We start from the raw sequence: 14,850 nt of genomic DNA, 5'->3' as shown, positions 1-14,850 counted from the left end.
GGTATAAATATGCCCTTATGTTTGCAAACAAGAAATACATTTTAACCAACATTTAAATAATTTTTAAGGAGTCACGTTTACGTCGTGGCAGGTATACAGTGGTGTTGCATGTCTCTTGTGATCCAGGAAAAACAATTCACTTGCCTAAGGTGCATTCCATCTTGTACATTGAGAGTACCCACCCATTGCAATTTACGTTGGGAGTGGCTGCATGCATTCACATTTCTTTGCCAAACCCAATTCTTTGTCCTTCCACCTTTGTGTTTTTTGTCCTTACCAATATAGCAGCTTCTTATGGAGGACAGGAGGAGGTGGAGGATGTCAGCATCTTGGAGGAAGAAGAAGAGCAGCAGATGGAGAGAAAGGAGAGTATTGTATGGGAATTTTTCTCCATTCCAGAAGGGGAAAAGAGTTAATGCCTGGAAGGTGACATGGAATCTTTGTAAGAAGTATTGCCAAGAGGGAGACATCAAGCATGTTCAGACAAGTTAACATGATGCAATCTACTCGACTTACAAGAGTGCAAATGCGGAGGCTGTAGAAGGAAGGTGGTTCAAGTGCACCTGCTGTCCATCCAGAACCATTATCTGGTGTACATCATATTCTTGGAGTTCCTCCAACTATCCCAGAACTTGTAGAAGTTGGGATCTTTTGTTGCAAATGTTACAACGTTTTGAGTGTTAGCAAACAAGCAGTTCCTAATCTGGTGCAAACAATTAAGGCAAACAAATGCTAAAATGCCATTGCTTTAGTTTTTCTGATTTTGTGGACTATGCAAAGTGTTCTGCTTTGTCATTGCAAGTAATGTTCATTTGCTTCAGAAAATACCACTAAAACACAAAAAAAGATTTTCAAAGTTAAAAAAACCCATAAAACTCACAAACACAAACAAACTGTTCGCTTTAGGACCACATCTTATATTTTGAAACTGAAACTGCATGCCTGATTTTAAGGGTCGCTGATTTTGTGTATGAGAGCTTGTGTAGTTGAGTGTTGGTATGTATCAAGTAGTGAATGAATGAGTGACTTGTTGACTGAGTAGCTGTACATGTGTCTGACTGGGAATGTGAATGAGTGTATGAATGAGTGAATGGGTGCATGAATGGCTGTATGGGTCAGTGCCAGGGTGCATGAGTGAGTGTACAGGTAAGTGAGTGGGTATGTCACTGGGTGCACAGGTGAGTGACTAGATGTGAGTGCATGTATGGGTCAGTGACTGGGTATGTGAGTGGCTGTATTGATGAGTACATGGGTGAGTGATAGGACCCATGAGTGGCTCTATGAGTGAGCAATAGGGTGTATGAGTTGCTGTATCAGTGACTGAATGAGTGCGTGAGTGGGTATATAGGTGTGTGAATGGCTGTATGTGTGAGTGAATGGGTACATCATTGGCTGTATGAGTGAGGGAGTGGGTGCTTGAATGCCTGTATGGACGAGTGACTGGGTCCAGGAGTGAATATACGGGGGAGTGGGTATGTCAGTGGGTGCATATGTGTGCGACAGAGTGTGTGAGTGGGTGTATGGATGAGTGACTGGGTGTGTGGATGGCTGAATGGGTCACTGAATAGGTGTGTCAGTGGCTGTGTGAGTGGATGAGTGGTTATATAGATGGATGAGTGGCTATATGGGAGAGCAATAGGGTGTATGAGTTGCTGTATGGGTGAGTGAAAGGGTGGGTGAGTGGGTATATGGTTGAGTGATTGAGTGTATGAATGGCTGTGAGCATGACTGAGTGGGTGCATGAGTGGCTGTATGAGTGAGTGAATGGGTGCTTCATTGGCTTTTTGGGTGAATAACTAAATGTATGAGTGGCTGTATAGGTGAGTGAATGGGTGCATGTGTGAGTCTATGGGTGACTGAATCGGTACATAACTAACTGCACAAGTAAGTGGGAGGTTGCATGAAAGCTGTATGCCTGAGCGATTGCTTATGTGAGTGGCTGTATGGGTGAGTGCGTTGGTGTGTGAGTGCTTGTGTAGATGAGTGAATGTGTATGGAGTCACTTTATGGGTGAATGACTGGGTACCTCACTGTCTGTTGTATTGTGTGTGTGCATCACTAGCTGTTTGGCTGAGTGAGTGGTTGCATGAGAGCATTTATGCCTGAATTATAAGTTGCATTACTGTCTGTATTAGTGAGTGAGTGGGTCGATAAGTAGATGTGTGGAAGAGAAAGAGGGTGCATCAGTGCTGTATGTGTTACTGTGTATAAGTGACTGAATAGGTGTGGGACTGGATACATGAGTAGGATCATGGGTTACAGAGAGAATGCATGAATTCCTGTATGTGTCATAAGTTGCTAGATAGGTGTGTCAGTGGATGTATTACTGGGTGTATGAATGACTCAGTGGGAGGATGAGTGAGAAAGTGAGTGAGGGAATGGGTGCATGGGTGACTGTATAGGTCAGTTAGTGAGTGTATGAGTGTGTATATCGGTGATTGACTGGGTGCATGAGTGACTATGGCCCTCATTCTGACCTTGGCGGTCGGCGGAGAGGCGGCGGTCGGACCGCGAACAGACCGGCGGTATTAAAAATGGCATTCTGACCGCGGCGGTCACCGCCGCGACCGACCGCCACTTCCCCACTCCGACAGCCACGGCGGTCATGACCGACGGGCTGGAGTCTGCGCACTCCGGTCCGGCGGTCGACTCAAGACCGCCAACGGTATCATGACCCTGCTTACCGCCGCGGTTTCTTGCGGTCGGGAACTGCCATGCGAACCATGGCGGTAGGCACTATCGGGGCCAGGGAATTCCTTCCCTGGCACTGATAGGGGTCTCCCCCACCCCCCACTGCCCCCCCGAGTCCTCCCCCCACACCCTCCACCCCCCTGCCACCCCCCAGAGGTGGTACGAACCCCCTCCCCACCCCCACCCCGACATGCACATACACGCACCCCGACATGCACACACCCCCAACATGCACATATACACACCCCCTACACACACACATACACAACGGGGACACATACCCGCACACATACATGCCGACATGCGCACCCGCCGAACTACACACATTGCCCATAGGCACAGCAGCACTCCCCGCCCGCATGCACGCACTCACACACCCCCTCTACACACTCACACGCACCCCCCCATGCACGCACACATCACACAACACCCCCCACCCCCTCCCCTCACGGACGATCAACTTACCTTGTGCGTTGGTCCTCCGGGAGGTGACAGGAGCCATGGGGAGGTGACCGCCAACAGAAGACCGCCAACAGAAGACCGCCACACAGAAATGTGGGTCGTAATTCTGTGGGCGGTGTTCTGCTGGCGTGGCGGTGGAGGTTGACCAGTCTCCACTTTCCCGCCGACCGCCAGTGTGGCTGCTGGCGGTTTTCCGGCGGAACGCTCCCAGCGGTCAGAATGCGCACAGCGCCATACCGCCGCGGTCGGCGGTCTTCACCGCGGCGGTAACTCGGCGGTCTTGCGAAAAGACCGCCAGGGTCAGAATGAGGGCCTATATGTGTGACTGATAGTATTCATTAGTGTTTGTATCCATAAACGACTGAGTACATAAGTGGTTGTTTAGGTGAGTGAGTGGGTGTAAGAGTAATGTTATCGGTGAATGAAAGCATGTAGTTGGTACTGTATGGTTAAGGAATTGGTTGCATGAGTGCATATATGTCTAAGTATGTGACTATATATAACTGGTATATGGATAAATGGGTATAGTAGTGATATAAAAATCATGCTGTATGGGTGGTATATGTGTGACTTAGTAGTAGTATATCTGTGTGAAAGAGTGAGTAAATGAGTGAGTGAATGTATAAGTGATGTATGTACAGATATATGACTACTTACATGACATACTGATATAGGGGGTCATTTCGACCCTGGCAGACGGCGGTGAAGCGGCGGTAAGACCGCCAACAGGCTGGCGGTCTAAAAAATGAGATTTTGACCATGGCGGTTACCGCCATGGCCTACCGCTGCTTCACCGTTCCGCCCGCCAGGGCAGAGACGACCGCCGGGCTGGAGACCTGGGTCTCCAGCCCGGCGGTCGTCACTATACCGCCGGCGGTATCACAACCCGCCTGACCCAGCTTACCGCCATGGATTTCATGCAGTTTGGGACCGCCATGAAACCCATGGCGGTAAGCTCTATCAGTGCCAGGGAATCCCTTCCCTGGCACTGATAGGGGTCACCCCCACCCCCCACCCCCACCCTGACTCCCTCTCCTATCCCACCCACCACCCCTGCCACCCCCCAAAGGTGGCTGGACCCCCCTCCCCACCCCGATCCCCAACATTTCTACACACATACACGCACGCAGGCATGCATGCACTCATTCACATACACACAACACCCCCGCATTCATGCGCACACTCATTCACATACACACAACACCCCCGCATTCATGCACGCACTCACACGCACCCTCAACATACACACACGCACACCCCCATGCATGCACACAACACACAACACCCCCCACCCCTCTTCCCTAACGGACGATCACCTTATCTGTTCCGGTGAGCCTCCGGGAGGGAACGGGACCCATGGGGGCAGCTCCGCCGACACCGCCATGCCAACAGAACACTGCCACAGCGAATCACAGGACGTGATTCCCTGGGCGGTGTTCTGTTGGCGTGGCAGTGGAGGTGGAGCTACCTCCACTTCCCCGCCTGCCGCCAGTATGGCTGTTGGCGGCTCTCCGTCCGGAAAAGGACGGAGCGCTGCCAACGGTCATAATGGCCCGTGCGGAAGACCGCCAGCACTGGCGGTCTTCTGTACGGCGGTCCCTCGGCGGTCTTCGGAAAAGACCGCCGAGGTCGTAATGACCACCTAAGTGTGTTTCTCAGATACTATATAGGTCGGAAACCAGAAAATGCGCTGTGATACAAACAAAGAATACTGACTAAGAATAAACAATTGTTAATACGTGCCAGAAACAAATACTTTCTCTGCCAGTGTACTATCTTCACATTTTTCATGATATATATCTCCAAATACTGTTGAAAAAAGAACATACATTTGTTAGTGTGATGTTTATAAAACATGTAAAACAAATCAGTATACATTGATTATGCTATAACAGTATGTCACAATTTACTAAACGTAATCCATCAACGTCACCACCTCCACCGAAGACACCCCCCTCGCTACCAAACACCTGCACTTCCAGATCCACACCGACCCCAGGACCACCCTCAGAGGAACTCTCATCTACCGACCCCCTGGACCACGCACCCTCTTCAGCGACTCCATCACTGACGTCATCTCCCCGCACGCCCTTGCCTCGCCGGACTACATCCTCCTCGGTGACCTCAACTTCCACCTGGAACAGAACAACGACCCCAACACCACCGCCCTGCTCGACAACCTCGCCAACCTCGGCCTCAAGCAACTGGTGAACACCCCCACCCACATCGCCGGACACACGCTAGACCCCATCTTCTCCGCCAGCAACCACATATCCTTCAGCCACTCCTCAGCTATACACTGGACCGACCACAGATGTGTCCACTTCACCTTCCGACACGAGACTCGCCACCTTCGCACACAACCCATCCCACGTCGACAGTGGAAACAAAATCCCCGAGGAACAGCTTCTCTCCACTCTCAACGACAACCAACCCACCTTCTTCTCCGACCCCAACGACGCAGCCCTCAGCCTCACGAATTGGATCACCAACTGCGCAGACAACCTCGCTCCCCTCAGACGCCTCCCAAGACAGACCAACACCAAAAAACCTCTCTGGTTCACCGACACCCTTAAGGAATTAAAGAAAACCTGCCGCACCCTCGAGAAAGCCTGGCGCAAGGACCACACCGCAGACAACATGACTGCCCTCAAGAACGCTACCCGCGAACACCACCAACTGATCCGCGCCGCCAAAAGAAATTTCTTCACAGAAAGACTGGACAAAAACAGCCACAACAGCAGAGAACTCTTCAACATTGTCAAAGAGCTCTCCAACCCTAACGCCAACGGCAACACCATTACGCCCTCACAAGACCTCTGCAACTCCCTCGCCACCTTCTTCCATCGTAAGATCACCGTCCTACACGACAGCTTCGGACACCAGACCCAGCCAATCACCACAGAACCTACAACCCCAGCCATCACCCTCAACGCCTGGACTCACATCAACACGGAAGAGACCAAAGCCACCATGAACTCCATCCACTCCGGTGCCCCCTCGGACCCCTGCCCACACTTCATCTTCAACAAAGCCGACGACATCATCACCCCGCACCTCCAGACCATCATCAACAGCTCGTTTTCGTCTGCTACCTTCCCCGAGAGCTGGAAACACGCTGAAGTCAACGCCCTACTGAAAAAACCTACGGCGGACCCAAGCGACCTGAAGAACTTCCGCCCCATCTCGCTCCTCCCATTCCCTGCCAAAGTCATAGAGAAGACCGTCAACAAGCAATTTACCAACTTCCTTGAAGACAACAGCCTACTCGACCCCTCTCAGTCCGGATTCCGAGCAAATCACAGCACAGAAACCACCCTCATCTCAGTCACAGACGACATCAGAACCCTGATGGACAACGGAGAGACAGTCTCCCTCATCCTCCTCGACCTCTCGGCTTCCTTTGACACCGTCTGCCACCGAACCCTAATATCCTGCCTCTGCTCCACTGGGATCCAAGGACAGGCCCTGGACTGGATCACCTCCTTCCTCTCCAACCGCTCCCAAAGAGTCTACCTCCCACCTTTTCGCTCAGACCCCACCGAGATCATCTGTGGCGTCCTACAAGGCTCCTCACTCAGCCCGACACTCTTCAATGTCTACATGAGCCCCCTCGCCGACATCGTACGCAAACAAAGCATCATCATCACCTCCTACGCCGACGACACTCAACTGATACTTTCCCTCACCTAGGACCCCACCAGCGCCAAGACCAACCTGCAAGATGGAATGAAAGACGTAGCTGATTGGATTAAACTCAGCCGTCTGAAACTGAACTCAGACAAAACAGAAGCCCTCATCCTCGGAAACACCGCGACCGCCTGGGACGACTCCTGGTGGCCCACGGCCCTTGGCACCGCACCGACCCCCTCAGACCACGCACGCAACCTCGGTTTCATCTTGGACCCACTTCTCACCATGACCAAACAAGTCAACGCCGTATCATCCTCCTGCTTCCTCACCCTCCGCATGCTCCGAAAGATCTTCCGTTGGATCCCCGCGACACCAGAAAGACCGTGACCCACGCCCTCGTCACGAGCCGCCTGGACTACGGCAACACACTATACGCAGGAACCACCGCTAAACTCCAGAAACATCTGCAACGAATTCAAAACGCCTCCGCCCGCCTCATCCTCAACATACCCCGCAACAGCCACATCTCCGCCCACCTGAGACACCTGCACTGGCTTCCGGTAAACAAAAGGATCACCTTCCGACTCCTCACCCACGCACACAAAGCCCTCCACAACAAGGGACCCGAACTCCTCAACCGCCGCCTCAGCTTCTACACTCCCACTCGTCCTCTTCGCTCCGCCAACCTCGCTCTCGCCGCCGTCCCTCGCATCCGCCGCACCACGGCGGGTGGGAGGTCCTTCTCCTACCTGGCGGCCAAGACATGGAACTCCTTCCCCACCATCCTCAGGACCACCCAGGACCACTCCGCTTTCCGGAGACTACTCAAGACCTGGCTCTTTGAGCAGCAGTAACCCCTTCCCCCTAGCGCCTTGAGACCCGCACGGGTGAGTAGCGCGCTTTATAAATATTTATGATTTGATTTATGACTAAAATATTTCAGTTTCCCTCTTTTCTGTTATCAGTTTCTTTATACTATTAACTATGAACAAAGTACTGTATACTCATCATTGAGCAGTGGGGATAAAACAATCATTTAGATTATAGAAAAAAGCCCTATATTGCCAAAGGACAGCATTACATGTAAGTAACACTGAAAATTGTACTCACTACAAATTTTACAATATTGGATTAAGCCACACTTTCTACATTAACAAGACGATTGTATGTTAAAAACAATTTGGCTTTTATTATAGCTGGTACAAAACTATTAACAAATATAATCCACTGCTGATTTTTCCACATCCTTTTTTAGGCATTACACTGGATGACGTCTTAAATATTGATAATCCACACAGTGAAAAGATGTATATTCTTTTTCTTCCTGAAATCCTATGAAAATGTGTCACCCACACTTTATTTATTTTGAATATCTCTTTGTTGACATCACCCCTGATAGGCCGAATGATGTCTTAAAGAGTGCTGATCCATCTAAATAGAACACCATCTAGTGTTTTTGTTCTAGAAATCCACTTTAGGTATTTTAACTGCACTTAATTTGTAGATATCCTTTTTTGACATCACCCTTTATAGACCAAATGATGTCTTAATCACAAAAAAAGGAACACATATTGTGATTTTCTTCCAGAAATCATATAAAAAGAAGTCATCAACACTTTTTGTGCTAGATATCCTTCTGTTGACATTACCCCTGATTGGCTTAAAAATCCATGTAGTAAAATTGTTAATTTGTTTTATAACACAAATCCTTTCACCTCATTTATGCACATTTTTTGTTCAGATATTGTTTTGAATACATGATTCCTGATAGTATATAAGCAGTATATATACAAGACTGAAGCTCATATTTTTCTAAAGATAACATGCTTAGACCTTTGGCTGAAGGAACACTAGGGAAGCTTTTGGTTGAATTGCAGACTGCTGTCATTACACTCCGTCCATCCAGTTTAAGTCTTTAATTATACAATATAATGTGCTGATGTATTTTTTAGGCTTTATGGAAAATAATAGCCAAAGTACAGTATGTCCTATCAGAAATTGATATCTGTCCTACTTTAAAGTTTGTAATTTCAGTGTCTCATTGCGTTCCATCTGCTCTGCAGTGTTGAAACATTGCTATGATGTATTTATTGTACAAACAATGTAGAGAATACATTTGGACCCATATTTATACTTTTTTAGCGCAGCATTTGCGTCATTTTTTGACGCAAAAGTGGCACAAACTTGCAAAATACAATTGTATTTTGTAAGTTTGCACCGTTTTTTGCGTCAAAAAGTGGCGCAAATGCGGCGCTAAAAAAGTATAAATATGGGCCTTGATTTACAGGTTGGACAGGTCTTATTTTGGTCACTTTTTTAACTAACTTATCAAAAGACACACTTTTGGAATCTGACAGTTAAGTACAGAAATCGCTCAGATTGGATTTCAGTTGTAGATATGAAAAAGCAATCTTCACACTCATGGTTCCAGATATAACTCAGTCCAAATGTGTCATCAATATTTACATCTTTGTCTTCTAAAACTCCAAGGATCATCATAATTAACTCCTGTGCATCTTGCTGAGCATTTAGAGTAAATACTACTGATCCACTATATTTGTCTACTAGTTGTTGAATGCCTGAGGCAGAATGTATTACACTTCAATCTCAAGATAAGAGCTGAAGGCAATTATATAGTGGTGTGCACAATGTGTTCCTTGAGATTCTTGGATTGCATTTACAACTTGCAGTAAAAGAAAGAGAACATTGAGAACAACATTAGCATAGCTGTTTAAACCAGTAGTGTTATCCAACTGGTAACCTACAATATCTCTATCCTTTTCCAGTTTTATTTTCATGACACTATGGGGGTCATTACAACCTCGGTGGTATTTTCACAAGACCGCTGATGGACCGCCGTGCTGAAGACCGCCAGTGCTGGCGGTTTTCCGCTCGGCGAATTATGACAGCTCGCAGTCCTCCCGCTTCCTTTTCCGGACGAAGAGCCGCCAGCAGCCATATTGGCGGTCGGCGGGGAAGTGGAGGTTGCTCCACTTCCACCGCCCCGTCAACAGAACACCACCCACCGAATCACGTTACGGCGGTGTTCTGTTGACGGGGTGCTGGTGGCGAAGCAGCCCCCATGGATCCCCTCCCCTCCCGGAGGATCAACGGACCAGTTAAGTTGTGTATATGTGTTGTTGGAATCTGCATGCGTGTCAGGTGTGTGTCTGTATAGTGATGTCGGGGGTAATGGTGGGGGGTTAGGGGGTGTCGGGAAAGGACTCAGGGTGGGGGTGGGGGCCGGCGGAGACCCCTATCAGTGCCAGGGAGGGGATTCCCTGGCACTGATGGTGCTTACCGCCATGGATTTAATCTCGGTGCCCAACCCCATGAAATCCATGGCGGTCAGCCGGGTCATGATACCGCCGGCGGTCTTGTGACGGTCGTCTCCACCCTAGCGGTCGGTTCGGAGAAGTGGCGGATGTTACCGCCATGGTCATAATTCCAATTTTTTTACCGCCAGCCTGTTGGCAGTAAGACCGCCACTTCTCCGCCAACTGCCAGGGTCGTAATGAGGACCTTTGTTCTTTAGCTGTCTTTTCAGTGTTTTCTATAATTCTTTTTTTATTGTTTTCTGCGTTTCCGCTTGGGGCATGATATCTGTTTTCCATAAACTGGATGCTGTCCTAAAGGAGGAGCATATTTACGTGTTAATCTGTTGTACTCTCTCATGCAATTTGCATCTGCAATAACGGCCAAATGTACAAAGCTCTTTTGCATTTCTTAATGGTCCGAGTCGGGATTTCGGGCCATTAAGAAATGCAAAATGGCCTTCTCTTATGTTCAAAGGCCCTTACGGAATCATAAATTGGGATTTCCTATTTGCAGACGTACAAAGCATTTCCTAAATGAGAATTGGGCATGTTGTAGATGCAATTACCACCGACTTGAAGTCAGTGGTTACCAGGTGCAATTAAAAAAAAGCACCCCAAGGTGAGGGGTGCTTTTTAAAATTGCAATAGAGCACACACATGCCTCTGAGGCATATATGTGCTCTATATGTGCCCCCCTATTTTTGTAGTGCAGCAAGGGGGGGCCTTTTGCCCTTTGCCATCCCTGGTTTTGCCTTTAGGAAATCCAAACCTGGCCCATTGATCAAAATGCAATAGAATTTCCTAATACTGAATCGCTATTAGGAAATCAGTATCTCTGTAAATAGCATTTTGCATTTCTTAAATAGCGATTTCTTTGCATTGTTGTACATCTGGCCCTTGGTTTTTCTTATTAAAATCAACCAGAAACAAACCAGATAATGTTCAAACTTGTGAAAATGATACATATGACATTCCTTCATTGAAAACTGTACTCCCAATATTAATAAATGCTGCATCAACACTTAAGCCTTGAGACTAGGCTAGTGGATAGTTACTGCATACGCAAGACAAACTGGAAACAGTTTTTTGCCAGACGTACAAATCTTTCACAAGCAAAAAGCACACATCGTCCAATTTGCTTCATGCCATTAACCTGATCAACCTTTATACCTAAAAATTCAACCTCATCATGGTTAGGAAACTTATGAAATCAACAACTTTACCCATGGCACCATTTACCAATCCTCCTTCTACATTTAAATTATGTCTTAAAATGATTCTACAATTTTTTGCAGACATGTAAACACTTCTTTAGTCCAGCAGTACTGGATACAGATTTCTCCAAAGAGTTTAATTTATCTTGTAATTTTACACTCAGCAGTATCGTTAATCCTTGGTGTTCTATTTTGTCAATAGCAGTAATCTCCAGAATGTTTTTATTCTCATGTTTTAGTAATTCTTCATTAAATGCTGCACACTCTTGAGGTGTAGGCATTAAAAACACTATGGCCCATATTTATGAAAAGTTTGCTCTGCCTTTCCCCATTTTCTTTTATGTAAAAGCAGCGCTGACTCAGCACCATACTAGCGCCACTTTTCTGGAGTTAACATTATTTTTGAGGAGCGCCACTCTACCTTGCTTCGGTTATCAACAAAGATATGCAAGGTAGGCATTCCCTCCTAAAAACTGATGCCAGCCCCTAGCACCTTATTTATGTGCCATCGGAAAAATGACACACACCTAAGATCCCATACATAAAATGACACTAACTGTGGTTAACCTGGTCAGAGCAGGTGTTAAAATGATGCACAGACACATGTACATAAGGAAAACCTACAGAGGAACTCTGGCAAGCAACTGGACAATATTGACCTGTTACTGCTACAGCTCAGCACCAGGAGACCATGACAGCAATGACACCAAGTGCCACCAGCACCACTGCAGCACCCTGAACCACCACAAAAACAGCCACAAAGGCAGCACAGAAGGAGGGAGAGAATATTTTGTCAGTGCACATCCATCCTTGGCCTCAGGGAACAAGATGTCATCAGACTCTACCATCTGAAGCAGGAGTCTGTTGTTCGCCTGCTCCACCATATTTGCTCCCGACACAGTAAGAGTGCAATGTGCGACAACCATACCACCTGTGACCAAGCTCCTGGCCGTGCACCACATGCTGGCCTCTGTCTCATTCCAGACCACTGCAGTACAAGTGGGTGGTATTTCCCAACCATCCTTTTCTGCCTTCCTCTCTATGGTAGTGGACGCCTTCATCCACCTCACTCCCCGCCACATCCTGTTCCCCAACACCCAGCAACTGCAGCAGGAGACCAAACAAGGATTCTACCAAATTGGTGGACTCCCGCAGGTGCTGGGTGCAATGGACTGCACATATGTCCAACTTGCCCCTCCTGCTGCAACAGGACACTTCTACAGGAGCAGGAGATACACACACTAAATTAATGCGCAGGCAATTGTAGACCATTGCAGGATATTCACTAACATTCATGATGCCTTCATCTTCCGACAATTAATAATTAACCAACATTTCTAGGATGGACAATATGGCAATGGCCTACTTGTAGGTAAGCAAGCATACAGAACATCGTACATACAACATACTAAACATCTGATACAAACAATGCATACACCACACTCCACACACATGGACAGGAAATCAGAGATGACTGTTTAACAACACATATGCAACATGCAGCACTCCACACATTCAATGCACATTATCTTCACATATTGCCACATGTACAAGTACCTTGCACCACCGGACTGCAACATTTAATGATGCTTTGGTGGAGCAATACCCTCTCTGCATTTCAAAGATGGTGTCAAGCCATCACATGTGACCTGACGCTGCATCAAAAATACGGCCTCTTCAAACCTATCACTTTAGTGTGGAAGTGGTCAGCAATGGGTTTTGATTTGTGCATGCCACTTCCAAAAACTTGCATATTGGCACTGCCACACAGTTACTTCCATCTTGAAACCTGAGGTAGCACCATCAAATAATTCCACTCTAGGGGTGGTCCAAATCAAGTCAAATACCTAAAACTCTCATTCTGTATACGTTTTCTATGTGTGGTGCATAATGCAGCACACATTGAAATTGGAGCTTGCCATCATTGATTGATTAGGTGTAGGAAGGGACACCTTACTGCACAGAAACACTCAAATATGCAAAGGAACCATCTTCCCTCCATGCTACAAGGGTGCCTTCTGTGGACTTTGGCAGCTGAACTCCTGCCAGCGCACTGGTTGAGGTCAGAAATCAAACATATCATGGGGACATGGCACATTGTTAGTCTTTACTGGTGATGCAGGGCAGTGCAGGAAAACAGCTCATGCCCTGTCTTGTGCCATACATGGTAATACATCGCCAGCAACTCTGCCATACTTTGCGTATCCAGCCATGGGTCATGAACCCATATGGTAACTCACATATGGATGCAGAGAAATCGTACAATGATGCCCACTAAAGGACCAGAAATGTGTTGGAGAAGACAATTAGCATCCTGAAATCGAAGTTCAGATGCCTAGATCTATGTGGTGGAAGACTACTATATGTCCCACCCCTTGTTTGCAAAATCATACTAGTATAAGCAATTTTGCACAACACCTGTGCGTGCACCAGTGTACCCTGGGAGGAACAGGTTGAGGTTCCAAGGGAGGAGGATAAGGACAACGATGCACGAATGGTGGATGGGGGTGTGCAAAGTACTGCTGCTGGAGCACGCAGAAGGGAGAATATAGTGCACAACTTCTTCACATAGAGATTATACTTTAATCATCACTGAGCACAAAATTGTAAATAAATCACTTAAACATAGATTTGTCTTGGAGTACTTCTTTTCACCTTCAGATACCTTATCAACCCACCAACATCTTGGAAAGCATGACCAGGCCACAACAGTTGAAAAACAAGTAGGAACACACTCAGGAACAACAAACAACTACACATGTTGCACAAATAAATGAATTGTAGAAGTATTTTACATTGCAACACATATACCACAGAAGTGTGGCAAAAAGTATGTGAAGACTGCTATTCAGATGTTTGGCCTAGGTAGGACAAGAGTAGTCAGTAACAACAACAGTAGGTCAGCGTCTGCTATGGAACAAATTAATATCTGTATGTCACAATCACAGTTGGCAACTTACAGCATCCCCCTGAGTGGCACTCACATGTATGATTAACAGAGAGTCAAATACAGAGGATAAAACACCTGAATGCCTTGGTCTGTCTGACTCTATCCAGTTGGCATCTTGCATTCATGTCAAGCAATATCAAATCAATCCACAATCCCTTGACAAACTGCACATGTGAGTAAGGAGATAGACATGTTGAGACATGCATGTTCTACTCATAGTTGTCAGGACTATTAACCCAATCCAAACACACTTATAGTGCTTCCAACAATGAATGGTGAATGAAGCTCTCTGTGGGTGCTCTTGTCAAACAAATGTGGAAGGACAGCTGAGACACTTCAACATATACCCTTGCCAGTCAATATGTAGAAGTGACTTAGACACTACACAAGTGCTACGGCTGGGGTAAAGAGATGTGTGGGGGTCAGTCATCTCAAATTGCAAACAAGCCAATGGTATGGAACATGTTACTTAGCCTGTAGAAGAAGCAATAGCCTTTTGTAAAGTTCACAAGCATAAATTACCATGATGTGTAAGAAGAATGGGACAGTGAGGATAAGCAAGGTGAGAAACAAGGAAAATCTG

Source organism: Pleurodeles waltl, chromosome 8 (assembly GCF_031143425.1).
Source record: "Pleurodeles waltl isolate 20211129_DDA chromosome 8, aPleWal1.hap1.20221129, whole genome shotgun sequence".
NCBI classification, from domain to species: Eukaryota; Metazoa; Chordata; class Amphibia; order Caudata; family Salamandridae; genus Pleurodeles; species Pleurodeles waltl.
This window is presented reverse-complemented; position numbering follows the sequence as displayed.